The sequence below is a fragment of the Hippoglossus hippoglossus genome, chromosome 6 (assembly GCF_009819705.1).
Source record: "Hippoglossus hippoglossus isolate fHipHip1 chromosome 6, fHipHip1.pri, whole genome shotgun sequence".
NCBI classification, from domain to species: domain Eukaryota; kingdom Metazoa; phylum Chordata; class Actinopteri; order Pleuronectiformes; family Pleuronectidae; genus Hippoglossus; species Hippoglossus hippoglossus.
Genome location: NC_047156.1, coordinates 25,729,802 through 25,747,623, shown reverse-complemented (window position 1 = coordinate 25,747,623; position 17,822 = coordinate 25,729,802). Strand labels below are relative to the sequence as shown.

Below are 17,822 nucleotides of genomic sequence, written 5' to 3'. Positions count from 1 at the left end.
GTCAAAATGTCAACATGGAGAATCACAACAAAACATGTCCCAGTTTTCACGCTACTACACTAGTGTGCATAACACTGTAAGCTCAGCAAATATCAGACAAACAGAAAATTCTGTTTGCAGTACAGGTTACAATGACAGATTTCACTGTATATCTGCTAAGATTTGGCCGAACTCTTAGTCCAGCCTCCCTCAGCGTCAATCCGTGGTTCACGACATGGTCAACTAGTGTTGCGCGAATTTCATTTGATAAATTTGGTCCTCTTCTTCTTTGAGCACGTTCTCCTCCTGCTTCAGGTCTTCCTCTTCCTCTTCCTCTTCCTCGGCCTCTGGCACGGCCTCCGCCTCTTCCTCTTCCTCCATCTCCTCCTCCGTGGATTCCCCCTCTCACCCTCACTCTTCTTCTTCTTCTGACTCCTTCCATTTTGGTTGAAGACAGGTGAACTCACCTGCTGCATTTTTATAGTGCTTAAACCTGATTGGTGTGTCTACAATTTAGCAATCATGTGTTTGCGCACCTGATGGCTGTGTTGAACCAATTGGCTCATAGGGGGGGGGGGGGGGGGGGTAATTTGACAGTCAGTGCTTTGGAATTGCAAGGAAGTGACATCTTGATATACTTCTGTGTTTAATGTATACAAGTGTGTTTAGTGTTTTGCAAATACTGTGTGTATTGTTTTGGGGCCGTTGTTTTGCTCCTTGAGTGTAAGGTTTTGATAATTGTGTAATACTTTTGATTTTAGTGTTTATGCAATCGAAAAAAACTGTATAACAAACAACCAATAATATAATTTGACCGTTGGGGACTGATATTATTTACTGTGTTAAGATTGTAACATGTCTCTAATGTTTCGACAATCTCTCCCATTGTTTGTTTCTTGCAGTGAGAAGACATTGTTCACCACTGTGGATTGTTAACAAGTTACTATTTGAGCACTAATAGAGAGACTCAGTAGAATGCATATCTCCGACCGATCCATAAAAATCTATTTCACAATGTTAAAGAAAGTGATCTGCCAACTGATCTTGGTCTGCACCAAAATTATCTAGGTTCTTCTTTTCATGTCACAAAAGTTCATGGTAGACGGTTGATTACTTTTTTGCGTAATCCTGCTGAACAACAAACAAACAAATACAGGCAAAAACAACCTCCCCAGTTCAGGTAAAAGACAAATATGGGAGAAAATGAAACACCCATTATAAGAACATAACACTCGACAGCTACACAACATCAAGAATGTCATGCTGTGATAATATAATGAGCAATAAATATGCCCATGGACTTTTGACTTCCATCTTTTGTAGGGTTGGGGAAACTCATTGTTAATAACATTTGCTTGCTGAGGACCAAATCTTTATAGGGTTATTCCTGATAGTGTGTGTTGCTGGCCATGCGTGTCCTCTGCATCCTGCGCCTGTCCCCACTAATGCAGACATTTTACAAAAGAAACTTTTACCGTTTGTGCTTTGTCTAATGAGCATGCACCACAAACAAGAATAACGATGGCGGCCATACCGATTGACAGGAGGAGCAGCTCACTGACCATGCTCATTATGTTCTTCTTTGGTATTTCACGTATTGTAAAGAAGATTGTATCACCACCTACACTGCTTGGTTCAGCGTTTGTAGTCATTTTTGTGTTCTTGTCTGGACGGAGATATTGTGACTCCAATATTCAAAGACAGGTCAGGTCACCACTACTCAGCCAGAATATCCTTTACCCCTTTGTACTCACTCTTTGGACAAGCCTGGTTTGCAACTACTGTTTTCTTAAAGTCTTGTTTTCGTTCTTGCCCACTTGCCTCCTAACCATTGTCTTTTCCATCGGCCAGGATCAGCTCACAGCCTGGAACCTGTCACACTTAACAACAGCAACAGAAATAACAAACTCTGGATGCCTCTGTTCTGCACCCTGGACTCTATACTCTGACTGTTTTCACCCTAACTTGGTTTGAAAGTTTCCCTTTGTTATCAGTCAGCCTTCCCCTTTCGCTTTTCTTCACAGCAAATTCCCTGATGTCATTCAACACTTGTGTTTCTGTAATCCTGCTCTGCACATCCATTTTGCAACATTTATCTGTGGAATAGTAACGTTTTTTACATTTTAAGAAGCACCACAATTTTTAAAAGATGGTTAAATTATGGATGATGAAGTGTATGAGCTTCCCATCCACTTTGTGGGTTATTATTAATACAATTTTTGTTAACCTTTGTGTTTTTACTGATATGGAGGTCACTGATTCTTGAGACACGGGACAAAACCCATCCAGCAGTTAATAGTAATAGTTAATTAGAATGTATTCAACACAATTGTCTCCTTCAATTTAATTTAATAAATATTATATCAAATCTATGACACTTACTGTCTTCAAAGAAAGGGTTCAATCATTTATGTGCAATAAAATGGATACAAATATTTTTTATTGATTAAAAAGAGCTTGTTTCATAAAAAGAAACACTTAATAATATCTCATATCAGAGCAAGGTTGTTTTTCAACGACACGTGCATATTTCATGAGGTTTCAAAGTTGTGTCCGCTCTTTTTGTCAACACTGTCAGACATTCATTAAAATGTAATAAAATCAGGCAATATTAGGGGAAGCAGTCACTCTTAAGGACCCATTTTCACATTCCACCTGTGCAGAGTGCATCCATGACAGACACGATCAAATAAGTATTATAGAGTATTTTAAATATTAACGTTAATATTTCCTGTGTGACAACCATGATCTCAACTCTGTCTTCCAATTTCTGAGGAAATTGTTTAGAATGTTAAGATCATTTGATTTTCCTGAAGTAGGTTCTGTTAGTATGTAGCATCAAGCTGAAAAGAAAATGGCTGCTACATGAACTCCATTTGTTTTGTTAAAAAAATGCCTGTCTATGTAAACTCGACAGGCAAATTACGGAGTTCACATTCAATGGGAACTTTTTGGACTAATTTGAGTCAAATGTAGAAATATATTATTTGTTTGTCTAATAATGGGTATATATATATATATATATATATATATATATATATATATATATATATATATATATATATATATATATATATATATATATATGTACATAGATGCACTCCCTCTCTAGTACAGGAACATATGATCAATAATATTGAGTGTTCTTCTTGTGTGTTTTAGTCCAGCATGGCTAGGCAACAACTGTCACTGGAGGAACGTAGAAGGAGGAACAGAGAATATCAAAGAGGCAGACGGAGAAAATCAGTACACAGCCAGAATTAAAAGAAGGATTTCTAAGACAGGAGAGGCAAAGATGGAGACAGAGAGTTAGTGAAGGAAAAATAAAGCAAGTAAAGGATTTGACTGAAAAAAGGAGGAAAAGGAGAAAGAATTGGAACCATAGCCAATACCGGCTGCTGAACAAAATGAGGCAATTTTGTAATGACATAAAACAACACTTCTGTTTTACACTTCTATGTAAAAAAAATTGTTTATAAAAAACATATTTATTGTTTGTTTTGTTTGTTTTAATGCTGTAATTGAGTCATCCAATGTATTTGAGAGCTATAATGTTTTGTCACCTCCGTAAGATGAATATTTTGAGAATATTTCAGTATGATATTTCATATTTGTTGAGGATGAGTTGGTCATATATGAAAATGCAATCTCCTAACATGAGATAGTTTTTAAATTTTAAAAACATTTTGATAGCTGTTTAAGGTAATGTTACATTTATTTTACAGACCAATAAAATAACTAACTAATATATACATATTGAAAGTAATTTTCTTCAGGGTTTTGTCAGCCTGGGTGAAAATTTGTTTTTGGTGTCTGATGGTGTTGACACAAAGTAGAAAAGCAAATGCAAAATGCAAAAAGCGCATTTAGTTAAAAAAGAGGAAAGTTGGGAGGTTGTATCAAAGCACAGCTAAGCAGCTTAGTACATGGTAGATACATACATACGTTTAATTTGTCTGAGTTTAAGGTTTTATTTTTTCTATAATGGATCCTGTTTTGTCCCACTTCCCAAGAATCAGTGAGGTAATAATTGTGTGTGTTTTTGATGTCCAAGTGTGAAAGGTAAAGCTAAACCAAACTCAAATTGCAAATGAGGATGTTTTTTTTTAAAAACAATACAAACAGTTGCATACATGCGACAGCTGGAAGCGTCCTCGCTGCCTCATCACAAGCAGCAGCTCTAGTATTTTCACTTTGATGGCACCACTGTGTCTGTAGACGATACCAAGCAAAGCTGTGCCTGTGTTTGTTGTTGAGCGGTCGCGGCCCGGGTTTGTCTCAAAGTGCTGAGTATATTTACCCTTCTATCCAGTGCTATGCTTTGTTGCACTCTGTGAAACAAGGTAGAATTCAATTACATGGTGGCCGAGGCCCTGACAAGGGCTTACTCTAGTTTCAATCACCCCACAGGAGCCTGTGTGGATGAGGAGAAGTGGTGCTCCAGCCACCGCACTGTGGACCACCAGAGGGGAATGAGGCATGTGGAGGCAGTCAGAGGTTGGTGGTCAGCGGCACGGAAAGACGTGACAGAGCTGAAATCCTCTTCATCAAATAAGTCTAGGCAAGTTAAAGAACTTTACTTTTAAACTCTAGTCATAAAGGACACCAATACTGCTGTTGGCAAGTGGAATCTGCATGTTTTGGTTTCTGTAAAAGCAAAATATGACATTTAAATGGTCCACTGCACAAAATGGAGGCAAAACAACATCTGTTTCAGCGCTTCCATTCCAAGGTTTAATGACTTTTCATTATATTCCCTTTTTATTTCTTTTGCAGAAATTCTACAATCCACGAGTGCTTCCGGGACCTGTAAGTCACAGGATGTGTGCACCGCAGCCATCTCTCTCCAAGGACCCTGCCTGTGCCCAGAGCAGATGAACAGACTCTGATAAAACAAACACCATCAATCATCATGATTGTCACACTTTTCATTGAGTTCATAATTTTCTTGTGAAAATGTCTGTGGATCCAAGGACGCAAAGACAATTTAAGGCAGTAGTCAAGCATGTTATGAGTCCACATTGATAATTAATGGGTGGCGATAGGAGAGGGGGGGGGGTGTCGTCACGGGAGCTGTGTAAACTTTGTTTGTGAAGCCCCTACGTATTTCACCTTATTCCTCTCAGTAACGCATTGTGTTTGTCTGCAGTCCTCAGGGCTGGACTGTCTTCAGTGATTGAATGGTGCCTTGTCCTAGAGGAGGCCAGATCATTTAACTGCTATTCTCCCCAGTTCCTATGGGAACTCTTTTGTGTGTGTGTGTGTCCTGTCTGCCTCATTGTGTATACAGCCTGTAAATGATATTTATGGGTAAAGCCTACAGAGGGATGTTGTGATGACAACACAAACATACCACAAGAGGCAGCACGACAGTGAGAAATATGGCAGACAATTAAAGGAAGATGCCGTGATAAAAGGCTCATGTCTATGCGGGAACTTACTATCGTCAAAGCTAATGAGAAATTGTGCAGAAAAAGTACCATACTGATGTCACCATGATTATGGTACAATAGTTGGACTAGAACTGGAAGGAAAACCAGCAGGCCGGCTGCTCTGTGGACCACTAAAGCTGCCTTCTTCTTTTTGCTTGACCAGCACACAGATGCGATGTCAGCCCAACGTGACTAGGCACCAGCCCACACCCCTACACACTGCTTCTCATTCTGGGCTGATGTTATGTGAAAGCAAAGCTCAATTGTGATGCAGTTGCTTCACTTGCAGTAGAAGTTGTGAAAAGTTCCTCTTCACAAGCAATTCATAGCGGCATTGACCGAGCAAAACGAACATATGTCCGAACAAAAAGAGGAAGGGCAGAGCTGAAAAGGTTAGAAAGAAAACTGATATAGAAACATTTGTACCAATTTGATATCACGCCCCAATACCAGAGCAGTTCTGACACTCAGAGTGGCACAAGGACTCATAAACACTGAGCCATAATGAGACTGAGAGACCCAATGAATGAGAGTCCAGCCACTCCAGTCCACTTAGTGGCCGTAATCCATGTCTAAGCTGTTTTGCCAAATGCTTATTAACACTAAATATAAAGAAGAAGCAGAGAGCGAAATGGGACACACACTGGATGCGTTCGGAAAGTCTAAATAATTTCCTTTCCTAACAACCTTTCCTTGACCCCAATCAAAAACGTCATGAGGTCAAGGAAAGGTGTGAAGCAGAGGCCATGAGGAGTTAGGAAAGGAAAACCACGGTGCAGAGAAAATCAGACTCCACATACACTTTTTTAAACCAACTTTATTTAAAATGGAAGATACACAGACTGTATGGTAGTCTGGGCTGTGCGCCTGGTAAAGTTTCCTGTCCTGAACAGAATGACACGTCCTGAGAAAAGATGTTTTATGTATTCAGCTCATACAGAGGGAACATTTAATCATCACATACTCAAAGAAATAAACAACAAAATAGAATTTTATTGAAAAAAAAAAAAAAAAAAAACAGGACTGAAATATTGAAATAAAATAATAATGTGAGGAATAAACGTGGAGAAAACCTAATATAAGTGTAGAACAAAAAATATATTGTGTCCGTTCCGCAATTAGTGGATTGAAATAACTTCTATATCTATATTCAGTTCTGATGATGACATTGTGAACTACAAGTTGGCCGCACTGTGTTTTTATTTCTCATAACAGCTAAAACACTCTGTTGGCTTCAGACCTGAGATGTTGCCATATTGGCAGTAGTTCTCTCACCTTGTTTCTAGTTTATCAATTTTTTTGGACAGAACATTGTACTATAATTATTGATACGAGTTCAGTTTGATGAGCTGAACTGCAAACAACATTCATGGTGTAACATAGAGCACAGTGTACATGGCCGTGATCAGCTTCTCATGACACGGTCTTTTCAGGCTGTACAACTCACTTTTTTTCTGTTTATCCAGCCTGAGCAGATACAACTGGATTTCTGCTCATTTTCTGACTCACATGTTCTTTCTTTGGACTCGTTTCAACCAATACTTGTGAACATGAGCAACTCTCCCGAGGCCTGATCACAAAATAACCAAGACTACAAAATGTGATGTCAGCAGAGGGCATAGCCCACAGCTCTACCATCAACTGTGTTTTGGAGCTTTTAATCCCAAATGAGGTGTTTCTTTGTTTAAGTTTGCAAAAGGTTTTAAACAAAACAAAATACCTTAGGAGGCTATCTGCATGTAAGCAGCACAATGCAAGAGCAGTTGCCTGCAGACTTAGCTCAGTTCAGGTTCAGTACCAATTCTTCCTATGTTACTGTAGAAATACAGTCCAAACCCTCACACAGTGACTTGAGACTGAATTGAAATTGCCAGTGGTCGACTCAGTAATGCTGAAAATGCTCCGTGCATCACTGCCGCCATTTTTGGTTTTTCAGAATGATTGCCACATTCTGAATCACCCTTTAAAAATCTTTATATTCACACTGCAGCACTCTCAGGAGCTAGGCTCCAATAATTCAATTCCAAATGCATTCTGTTTTAGCACATAAAACCATCAAACACTAACACTGTTTCCTGCACATTATGGACACACACCTTTGTATTCTGCCTGTACTCTTCCCCTCCAATCTGCTCCCTGTCTCTTCTTTCTATTCATCTATCGATGCTTGGCTATGGTCACTGCATGCTGGCCTGGCCACAGGCTAATCGTGCATCTCACAGGCTCAGCAGGACTCGGGCAATCTGAGGGCAGCACATTACCCTAGACGTACTTTAGTGGAGCTCAGCAGCCTGAATGCCATGTCTGCAGAGAGGGAAACCACTGGCGTTTGGCCCATCATCTGCTTTCAGCAGGTTTTTGGCTCTGTAAAGTGATTTTGCTGTAATGATTTCCTTGCACATGTCGTGATTCATCAAAGACTCTTGTGATAACCATAGATACTGTCTCATTAATAACCTGCTTCCTAAAGAAAAAGTAATAATAAGATTCCAACAAGAGACGTATAGGTAAAGCTTTCAATTCAGACATGACTGCACTAAAAACACAAACGTGTAGAACCTGGAGGGCATTCAAATTTGATGAACTAGGTCATGAAATATGAAAACGCTGATAAAGTGGATGTTAATAAGCTGCCTATGGGTGGATGAAGCCTGTAAGTGAGGTGAACCTCCCTTTTGCACTGCGTGTGTGTGTGTGTGTGTGTGTGTGTGTGTGTGTGTGTGTGTGTGTGTGTGTGTGTGTGTGTGTGTGTGTGTGTGTTTGAGTCAATTGCTGAAGCTGCTCATTATGAAACAAAACTGGATGTTTACAGTTTGCACAGAAGGCAACAGATGGATTAGTAAAGCATTTACACAGTAATGAATAGTAATCATCCACTTACCGATTAAAGATATATTTTTTATTAAAAAATTATATATTCAATAAAGAGCTCTCAATTTACATAACAGCACTAAACAATGACATCAAAGATACAAATGTAAATGTTTCAATTGTATATTGACTCAACAATGTTCACTTAAGACTTACATGATGACATTTTCTGAAGGGTGTCCCTCTGCAATGAAACAGACTTGGATGGTAATAAATGCAGGAACTGTCCATGGTGCTTACCTCCATCTCTCAAAGCTGTTGTTTGTTCTCAATAATCTATTGGTGTTAGGGACATAATGAACAGAGTTCTCCATAATGGCTGTCGGCCCAATGGCCGGTCATTAAAATATTTCCAACCGACTAATTTCTCACTGTTTCAAATCCCATCACAATCAATTTTATAACATTATAACTATAATCTTTAACCGTTGAGGGACTTAAGTCATCGGCCATCTGGATCTTAAGTTATAAGAGAAATAAAAAGAGCAAACAGTGCCGCTCACAACACCGATTTCAAGAGGAAACTGTTTTATTCTGAGCTTCTGGTGTCAATCACCTGGGGTGTCATTTATCCCCGTTGCGTACGCACAAAACGGGGCCTGAAACGTGCGTACGCCACTTCTCACGCAAACGTTGGGATTTATCAAAACAAACTTGACGGGAAAATGTGCGTATTTCCACGCAAACTCTGACCCATGCGTACGAACGTTTTGGAGACGGGAAAGTGGCGACGCAGACGTGAGGTGGTGAACTGAAGCAGATTATTGATCCACTTCCTCATTTACATTAAAACCAACAGCTTTAGTTGTGCTCGCGCGACATATCTGTTCCACACAAACCTTTTAATTAAAAAATATATAAAACAACTTAAAGCAAATTACGTTTAGATTCCATTTAACAGCGGAGTTACAGATCCGAGTCATTAATAGGTTTTAATAATATCTTCTAACACTGTGCGTGTATCATCAGATCACTGCAGTGAACTGTGCCATCAGGCGCACAGAGCGACCTGGAGATCACTTACAAGAAATGAAGACACTTTCCAAATAATATCCCAGAGAGGAGGTGAGGATCCACTGATGTGAGGGAATCAGTCCGATGCTCTAAATAAATAAATACTGCCGTGACACTGGTGCGGGGTTCTGCGTGATGTGTGCATGCGAATGGAAGGATGAGGAGGAAGCGAGGGTTCAGCGGTGTCTGATCAGCTGATATAGATTCTATTGATCTGTGATCTGTGATCTTTTTTTTACTTCAGGCTCCGTGTGTTATCCACAGCAGCGGCAGAGTATCAGTGTATTTTCTTTATTAGTGACATCACTGCTGTCCCATGAATCGCTCTTCACCTCCACCTCACTAACAAACACCTCATGTCAGTGTCAGAAAGTTTCGCTTCCTCTTCTCATAGCTTGATGCAGTGACTCCGTCACGACTCACAGTAGAAACCCATTGGTCAGCAGCATAATTTAATATTCATGCCGTGCTTTGCATTGACCATTTATAGTGTAAAGTGGGCGTGTGGAGGGCGGATTTGGAGGCAGATCCATGTATGAACGTTTCCAGGTGGACTGTGATTTATAAAGCGAACATTGCGTTCAGGTGTGCGTGCGCACGGTTTTATAAATCGGAATTTACTTTGGCGTACGCCATTTCCGGCTTTTGGGCGTACGTACACTTTTAGTATGAATCCTACGCAATGTTTGATAAATGAGACCCCTGGTCTGTATCTTCTGGTCAGAATAATTTAGTGACCCATAAAAACCTCCTGAATGATAAACACTGTAAATCCTTGACATGAATCCTGAATCTTCACTGAAAAAAGCAGATTATCTGAAGACAAATGGAGCTAATGTTAGTTGTAGCTTGGCTAACAGCCCGCAGACCCACCTGATGTCCAGTATCCTTCAATTCCCCTTAACCTCAGTCAAGCTGCACCAAATATCACACACTCGTAGATATCAGTTACGTAAATTCACCTGCTTTTTTCATCAAGAGCCATTAATTATTCTCTGGGAAAACCTTGAAAATGTCTCACAATGTTAAATAAAAAAAAATTAAAATCCTGGATCTGCCCCCTGATTCAGATCAGTGCCAAAATGTAATGGGTTCTTCCGTGAACTATACCACATCCTTCCAGTTTCATGGTAATCCATTCAGTCGTTTTAGCGTAATCTTGCTTACAGACAGACAAACAAGCAACAGACAGACAGAGGTGAAAACATAACCTCCTTGTAGGAGGGAATTACCCTAAACCAAATGCATTTAAGTGGCCCAGTATCAACCAGTCAATTTCACAGTAGAGCATGAAGACGACTGTACAGTCAAACTGTCCCGAATATGAGTCACATAAATCAATCCTCAACATTTGTATCCATTTTCTACACTTGTGCAGGGATCCAGAGGACTGGAATCGATCCTAGCATGCACTGTGACAGGTTGCACCCCGAACACTCGCACACCGACAGACAGAAAACACAGGCATGTACACAGGGAGATAATGCTCCACAAAGGAAGAGAAAAGCCAGTTCTAACTGTGGAGGTTCAGTGCTGCACATTGCCAGTTTTTTTTTTTGGTGTGTGTGTGTGGGGGGGGGGGAGGGGTAGGAGTACAACATTTGTAATCCTGTTAAAAGCGTATGTTTCCACTATTTAAAGAAATCAATTCTGTTATTACAGCACCAGAATTTCTCGCAAGACTTCAATAGATCCAATCAATACTCGTATGGTACTTAAACAGGAGTTAGAATCTAATAGTATCAGAGCTGGCCTGGCTTCAAAATAAAGACTTTGTTCGATGTAATAGTCCAACCCACTTTGAGCACAGAGATGAGAGATGAATAACATGTTTGTGGGGCTCTTTTGAGAGTGACAAGAGAAAGGCGGAACTTGAAAAGAGGTTGGGAGTGCTAATGAGCCTTATTTTAAGAACACAACGCAGCTATGAATATTTAACAGCTCGTCTCCTTTATGTTCCACCAAAATATAAAGTCTGATGAATTCACCACTCGGAGTGAAAAATTGTCTGCATAAAGCGGCCCCTTGCCAGGAAGCCTCTGTATTATATTTTTGGACAGTTTTTATGGTTGCTATAAAACAACACCTCTACATTTCTGTAATTCTGCACTAATGGTGTTATTTCTAATATAAGTAGCAGTACACACACACACATACACACACACACACACGCACACACACACACACACACACACACTGACATGTTGATTACTTGTTGGTTACTGTGACACAATGCCAGCAAAAAAAGAACAAACTAAACAAATAATGCTTTAAAGTCTCTGTATTGTTCTTGAAATAAAATCAGTCAAACGTCAGCTCACTCACATCTTCATTTCTCCTTCGTGAAAATGGCCCGTCATTCATTCATGAATAATGATGGTTACTCAAATAACCTTTCTCCACACGTCCAAAGAGGACAAGTTTCAAGGTAGTCGGAAAGAGACTCTGCAAGGTGCCGTGTCCCATGGACTCACTTTGTTGCTAGGCAACAGCAAGGGCACCGAATCCTTTTTCAGGAAAACAACTTCACTGTCCACAATAAATAAAGATAGAAGGAACACACCATGAACCTCTTGAGCAGGGTTAAGTCGCTGGGAATAACACTCGGCAAACATCAAGTAGTGCAGCTGCAAAGGCCAGAGAGTTGTTTATGTTTGGTAATTAGACTCTTTACTCCCAGGACACGAAGCAATGCACTGCATGTCTGCAATTTTCAAAAGGTTTACAGAGTGAGAAAAGGCTCATTTCACTCCTAATGATGCCTAATTAAGATCAAATTGTTAATTGGTGTAAAGAAAAATATGAATTGTTGTTTTTACTTAATAATCACGTTCCCTATTTGAATGGTCTGCGGACACTCGGAGATGAATGTAAATGCTACATTCAGGCTGTGTCCTTCGTTTTCATGAGGAGAATGTGAGCAAACACCCTCAGAACAGATCAAACGGCTACTAGACTACTAACAAAAGTAGCTAGGACTCCTTATCAAAGACGCCTGGCTTTATCTCATTAAAACAGGCGCGAAAGACAGGGAAAAAAGCTCCAGCTCCAAAGGGAAATGAAACAGTTTTGCCCGTATTTGCTTTGTTACTTAGCTAGAAAAAGCTCAAATTAATTACTCTCATCTTCCTCACTCTATTCATTATTCTGGCTGTAAACACATTAGTCAAATGAAATGTCTCTGTGCGCACCTGGCTTTCTTATCTTTTTTGGGGCCGTGGACGACAGGGTGGTTTCGGCTTTCCAACACGCTGCAAGCTGAGTATTAAGGAAACCCAGTCCCATTTACAGGATATGGTACCTGCCACCTCCTCTACCGATAGCCGCCTCCCAGGAAGCCTTAATGTCTGAGATTTGTCAGTGTCAATTTCCCAGCTAATCTCTCTGGTCCACCTCGCTACTGCCTCTGCCGCCCATTCATTCTGTTGCCCTGTCCCTTCCTGCTCTCACTATCCCACGCAGGGTGGAAAGTCAACTGGAAGCCGAGGGAAAGGAAACGTATCAGTGGTAACGGAGGCTGCAGCAAGCAGCAGAGTTCATACACATCCAAGGAAAACTGAACAGCTTTTATTCTGACTTGTTTGTGCTGCGGGTCAACGTGACACAAGGTCTGAGTCTTAGCTCATTTTAAAACCCGGGGAAATAGAACAGACTATGGGAAGTCAGATGATACAATAGAACATATTGAGATATAAACAGCACTTACACAATTTTATGATTGACCACAGCGACTATTATTGCTGCTGATGAACAAGACAGATTTTTTTATAATATGATACAGTTGGATGTACAGGCAATTACAGAAAATTATTCTTTTTTGGATAAATAAAGGGAAAGATTTTAGAAATACAAATTAGTAAGTTATTATGCATTTCCTTTCAAATTATAAAATACAGTGTTTCCATGGTAATATTTTATCTTTGACCAATATGTCAAAGAGCCTGACCCATATGGATTGTTGGGAGCTAATTCCGATAAAATTAAGGAGAAAAACATTTCCAATACCTTATTCAAGACAATATATATATATAAATCCCAAAAATTTGCCATGATTTCTATAATATCATTTAAAAAAAACTATTACAAAAACATTTAAGTGAGGCTTGAAATGTTACAGTTTAATCTTAAACTTTGTTATAAATAACTATGAATAAAAATAAAACACAAATACAACAAAATATAGAGAACTCAACTTACGAAAGTAAACATTTTTATGTAAAACAATTATAAATCCTATTTTTCTGCATTAATCTGTCAAATAAATGTTTTTATATTGGCGCATATCAGACAACATTTACTCCAATATCACTATGTCTGTGAAAGGCTCATATTGGTCATGTCTTATCGGCCAAAGGATAAATCGGCCAGGCTCTAGTTTCACTAATGTTTCAATGAATTAGAATATTTTTTAACTTAATCACATAACTACATCCTTATTTTCTGCAGGATAATCTGTTACATTTCCGCAGTTTGGTCACATCCTTCTTTTACACACCTGCATATCAGGATGTGTGAGTGGAGAGAGAATGGATGTTGCATATTTAAGGTTAATATTTTTGTGCCTATGAAATGTATTCTTTAAGAAGATGTTTTTGGTTGTTTAATTATTTCATCATTATTACATCAGAACATTTCATCCCATGTTGATGTAGGTGATTGTGATAATAATGTGACAGTGCCACTGCAACAAGGTGATGCATAGTGCGTGTTCCACTTGTCTCCTAACAATGTCAGAGAGCTGCAGTCAACCAGGTTCAGCCACAATGTTATTTAACGCTCTGAGTCTCCAACACAAAAGAGGTTAAAAGCTGCTTATCAACAGAGAATGAAAAGCTTTTTGTTAAAAATTAATTACTTCTGAATAGCAAGTGTTAACTACTGTTTTAACAGTCAGGAAATAGCATCACTCAAGAGCAGAGGAAGTATTTATTTCAGCAGCAGACTGGAAGTTGGCAGACAAAGAGGAGGTGTAATTTGCCCTCAGTTCTGCAGTAGGCAAAATGCAAATTTAGGCCACATTAAGAAAGCCCATATTCTCTGCTCATTACTGTTAGACGCTGGCACACTGGAAAGCCTCTTGGCCAGTAACATTAGCCTTCAGCATCACTTACTTAGAATAATTCTGCAAAAAATCTAACTGAAGACTGTGAATTACAATACCCTTAGATATCAGAAGATGACTTTACCAATTCAAACTTTACCAATGTGATATGAAAAGTTGGAACATCCTCCACGCAGCAGCTCTGTGGCAGATTCTGGTCACTTTCAGAATTTCAGACAATTTGTCTAGTCACACTTTTTGGGAGTTCCCATTTTTAATTTTTAAATAAAAGTAATATTTCTTCAGTTGGATTAACAGAAAAAACACAAACAGTACTATCAGGCAGCGCGCTGATGCAGATTTTCACATCATGTTTTTAATGGCAAACTGGTTACCCTGGATGCAATGATCTATTTCCTTATGCAACATATGCAGATGGAAAAATAATCACTCTGGAGTGTGGGTGTGATTGTGTTGAAAGAACATTTTAATCTCTTTCAGCTTCGACTTTTGGGGTTTAAAACAGAATTAGGAATTAAGCAGAATTAAAAATTTTATATAACAAAGCAAAGAGATTTTTATTTTTGCGTAAAGACACGTTATAATATTTTGGCTTATGGCTTGTGTCATAGAAGATTGTAGGCATATTTTACTCGTCAGTGTGTGAAGCTGATGTGTTATATCTTTTCAAAAGTAACTACAAACGTCCTTGTGTGACGAGCACCTTTAAAAGAGGAGTAAAAGTGAGTCTACATAACTGGAGGGACACAGGCAGCAGCCTGAAGATTGATGATCTGCTGCAGCTGAACATGTGGCTGAGAACAAGTAAAGAGGAAACACTTCAAGGGACAGTTTGACATTTTGGGAAATTCCTTCACAGGCTCTCGTACTGAGTTGGATAAGAAAATCGATTGGCCACCGTTCTCATATTTGTAAAGTGAATATGAGTCTACAGCCAGCAGCTGGTTAGCTTAGCTTAGCATAATCAGTGGAAGGTAGGCATGTGTTAACTTGTGAGCCTAACAGCTGGATTATAAACGTTTTGTCTCCCCTCTTTAATGCTAAGCTAAGCTAATTGGCTAGTGTTGGTAGATTTATATACTGAATAGCATTTAGTGTGTGTGTGTGTGTGTGTGTGTGTGTGTGTGCGTGCGTGTGCGTGTGTGTGTGTGTGTATCTTGCAGTATCTCAGTCTCACCTTGACATTAAGAGTATCTGGCTGCATTCCATTAGATGCGTAGGATCCTAAGGCGTCTTCAGATGGCCGCCATGTCGCTGCAGTGTGTCAGCTACAAAAACAAAAAGAGGACAACATGACAAAATGTACCAAAACACAGGTTGTTTTAGGATTAAATTAAAATCGCAATGTGTTTCTGATAAACAGGATATTATGGCCGATCACCATGTGAGTCTTTGCAGACACATTTGGGGATTAGCATGGTGAAATACAAACTTTGGCAATAACGTGGTTCTGTTTATTACCATTTAGTGAAATCATATTGTGATAAAATTACAAATTGTTACTGTGTCCTTCCAATCAAGTTTTATAAATAAAAACAAGCAAAATGAGCCATTCACGTTAGCCTACTGTGAGTTAAGCATGATGTCTGATGCAGGAAACAGTGTAACACAGTTTCTTTGTTATATTTGAATGAACAATCTTGTTAAAAACATGATGGTAATGAAATGTGCGACTGTTACGTTCCGTTTAACTGCATTAATCAACTAGTAGTTTAACATGTGCAGGATCCTAAAGGTTAGAGACGGTAGAGAAGATACATTTTACAATCTATTCTCTGGTTCGGGCTTTTTCACTTAGTGTTTATTTGTTTGACGTTAAAAACAATAAAATATGGCACCGTGTCTAAGCTCGATTGTCGAACGCTGCGCTGGAATGAGGCTTTGATAGCCATTTTTCTTATCATCATATTCATATATGGATTATTAAAACCCAATGCTGTGCATGAGATCTGACCTGTCAATCTGATTCCTTCAGCTGAGGACAAATTGAGATTAAAGTAACTTCAATTCATCAGCCTCTCATCAAGAATGTACAGTAATGCCCTTTTTAGGAATGCATGGCTGTAATGTGTCCAAAAATATCTAACATCCTCTAAGATAAGTGACTTCTGGCAGCCCCGCTCTGTGCTGTAATTTCAAAATCTTACTCTGCGTGGCACATTGATTTATTTCCCACTAAGCATAAAACCCATCAATTCGCTGCATATGACATTATGGCTCGTTCAAGGCTGTCTGGGGAGAAATTATCATGCTCGATGATGTCGCCGAGTTAAACCCATAGAACAGATGCGCGCCTGATGCTGAATTCAAAGCACAATGAAACATGTCGCTTCAAAGCACAGCGGAATCTCCGGAGACAAACGAAGGTACAGAGCAGCGCTCTGCACAATTCAGGAAGTCGTCTACAATCCAGAGGAATCAATTAAAGAGGGGCTTTAATTATATATTATCCAAGCTGTGCTGGTGATCATTATGTGTGTCTGAAAAATACATTAAAATGACATCAGCTGTCCTGTCAAGAAAGAAACTGTGTGTGAAATAACCTTCACAAGTCTTTTGTTTTTCCTTCTTTCATACAAATCCAACATCAGGTCTCAAGACATTGAGCCAAATGGGCTTTTTCAAAGGGCACATATTAAAAATGTTTGATTTCCAAGTGCATATGTTATAACATTATGTTTTTCCGCATTTACTCCTCATTCATATTATGGTGATAAAATCACTGCAGCTTTATGCTGTATATTACTATATAATAATGCCACTAAATTGCTTTGGGAATTGTTTAAATGGGCTAAACAACAGTTTTCCAATAAAGTCCTGAGCCACGTCCAAACTAATGTAACAATAAGACTGTGCTGCAGTAATAAACCAAACACAGGACTGAAAGCTGACCCTGGAGACTTGTTTTACTAACCCATTGTCGCATGATATAAGCATCACAGCAACCTAAGCACAATGACTGAGAACAACATGCAACCTAAATGTATGAAAAGCCACAAACAGCAGACAAAGCACTTTGGAAACATATCAGCTATTTTCACACATGTATAAATTAACATTCAGCTCTGTAAAGGTCATTTCTACCTTTTCAAGCTGCAGCAATTCTCACTTTCCATAATAAAAAAAGCAAATGATGTGAAGATGTTGGGGAAACGTTTGATTAAAACTAGTTTAAAAGGGTCTTTTCTCATGGATTCTTCTTTAATACTATTCTGCTGACAACACGTATACATGCATACGAGTTCCACACATTGCTAACAAACTGTAAACCTGTCAGGTATTAGCATGATAAAGGGAAAAACATTAACGCAGCATGCCTCACACTATGGCTTCATTCCTGTTCCCCTAAAATAGTAGAAAATATTATCAGTGTTGTTGTAAACACAAGTACAAATCTCTGCTGTTATGGCAGCCATACTGAGAGACTTGTGATGTTTCACAGTCATTTCCATTCCACAGCCGGC

General features: G+C 39.2%; 1 protein-coding gene across 2 annotated transcripts in view; it reads right to left on the bottom strand.

Moving 5' to 3' along the window:
* mgat4c (mgat4 family member C) overlaps positions 1 to 17,822 on the bottom strand; it is a 112,356-nt gene that overhangs the window by 78,232 nt on the left and 16,302 nt on the right. For both annotated transcript variants that reach the window (XM_034588632.1, XM_034588633.1), the window contains exon 2: positions 15,536 to 15,626. The gene's annotated coding sequence lies outside the window, so the exon portion shown is untranslated. The remainder of the gene's footprint in view (positions 1 to 15,535; positions 15,627 to 17,822) is intronic.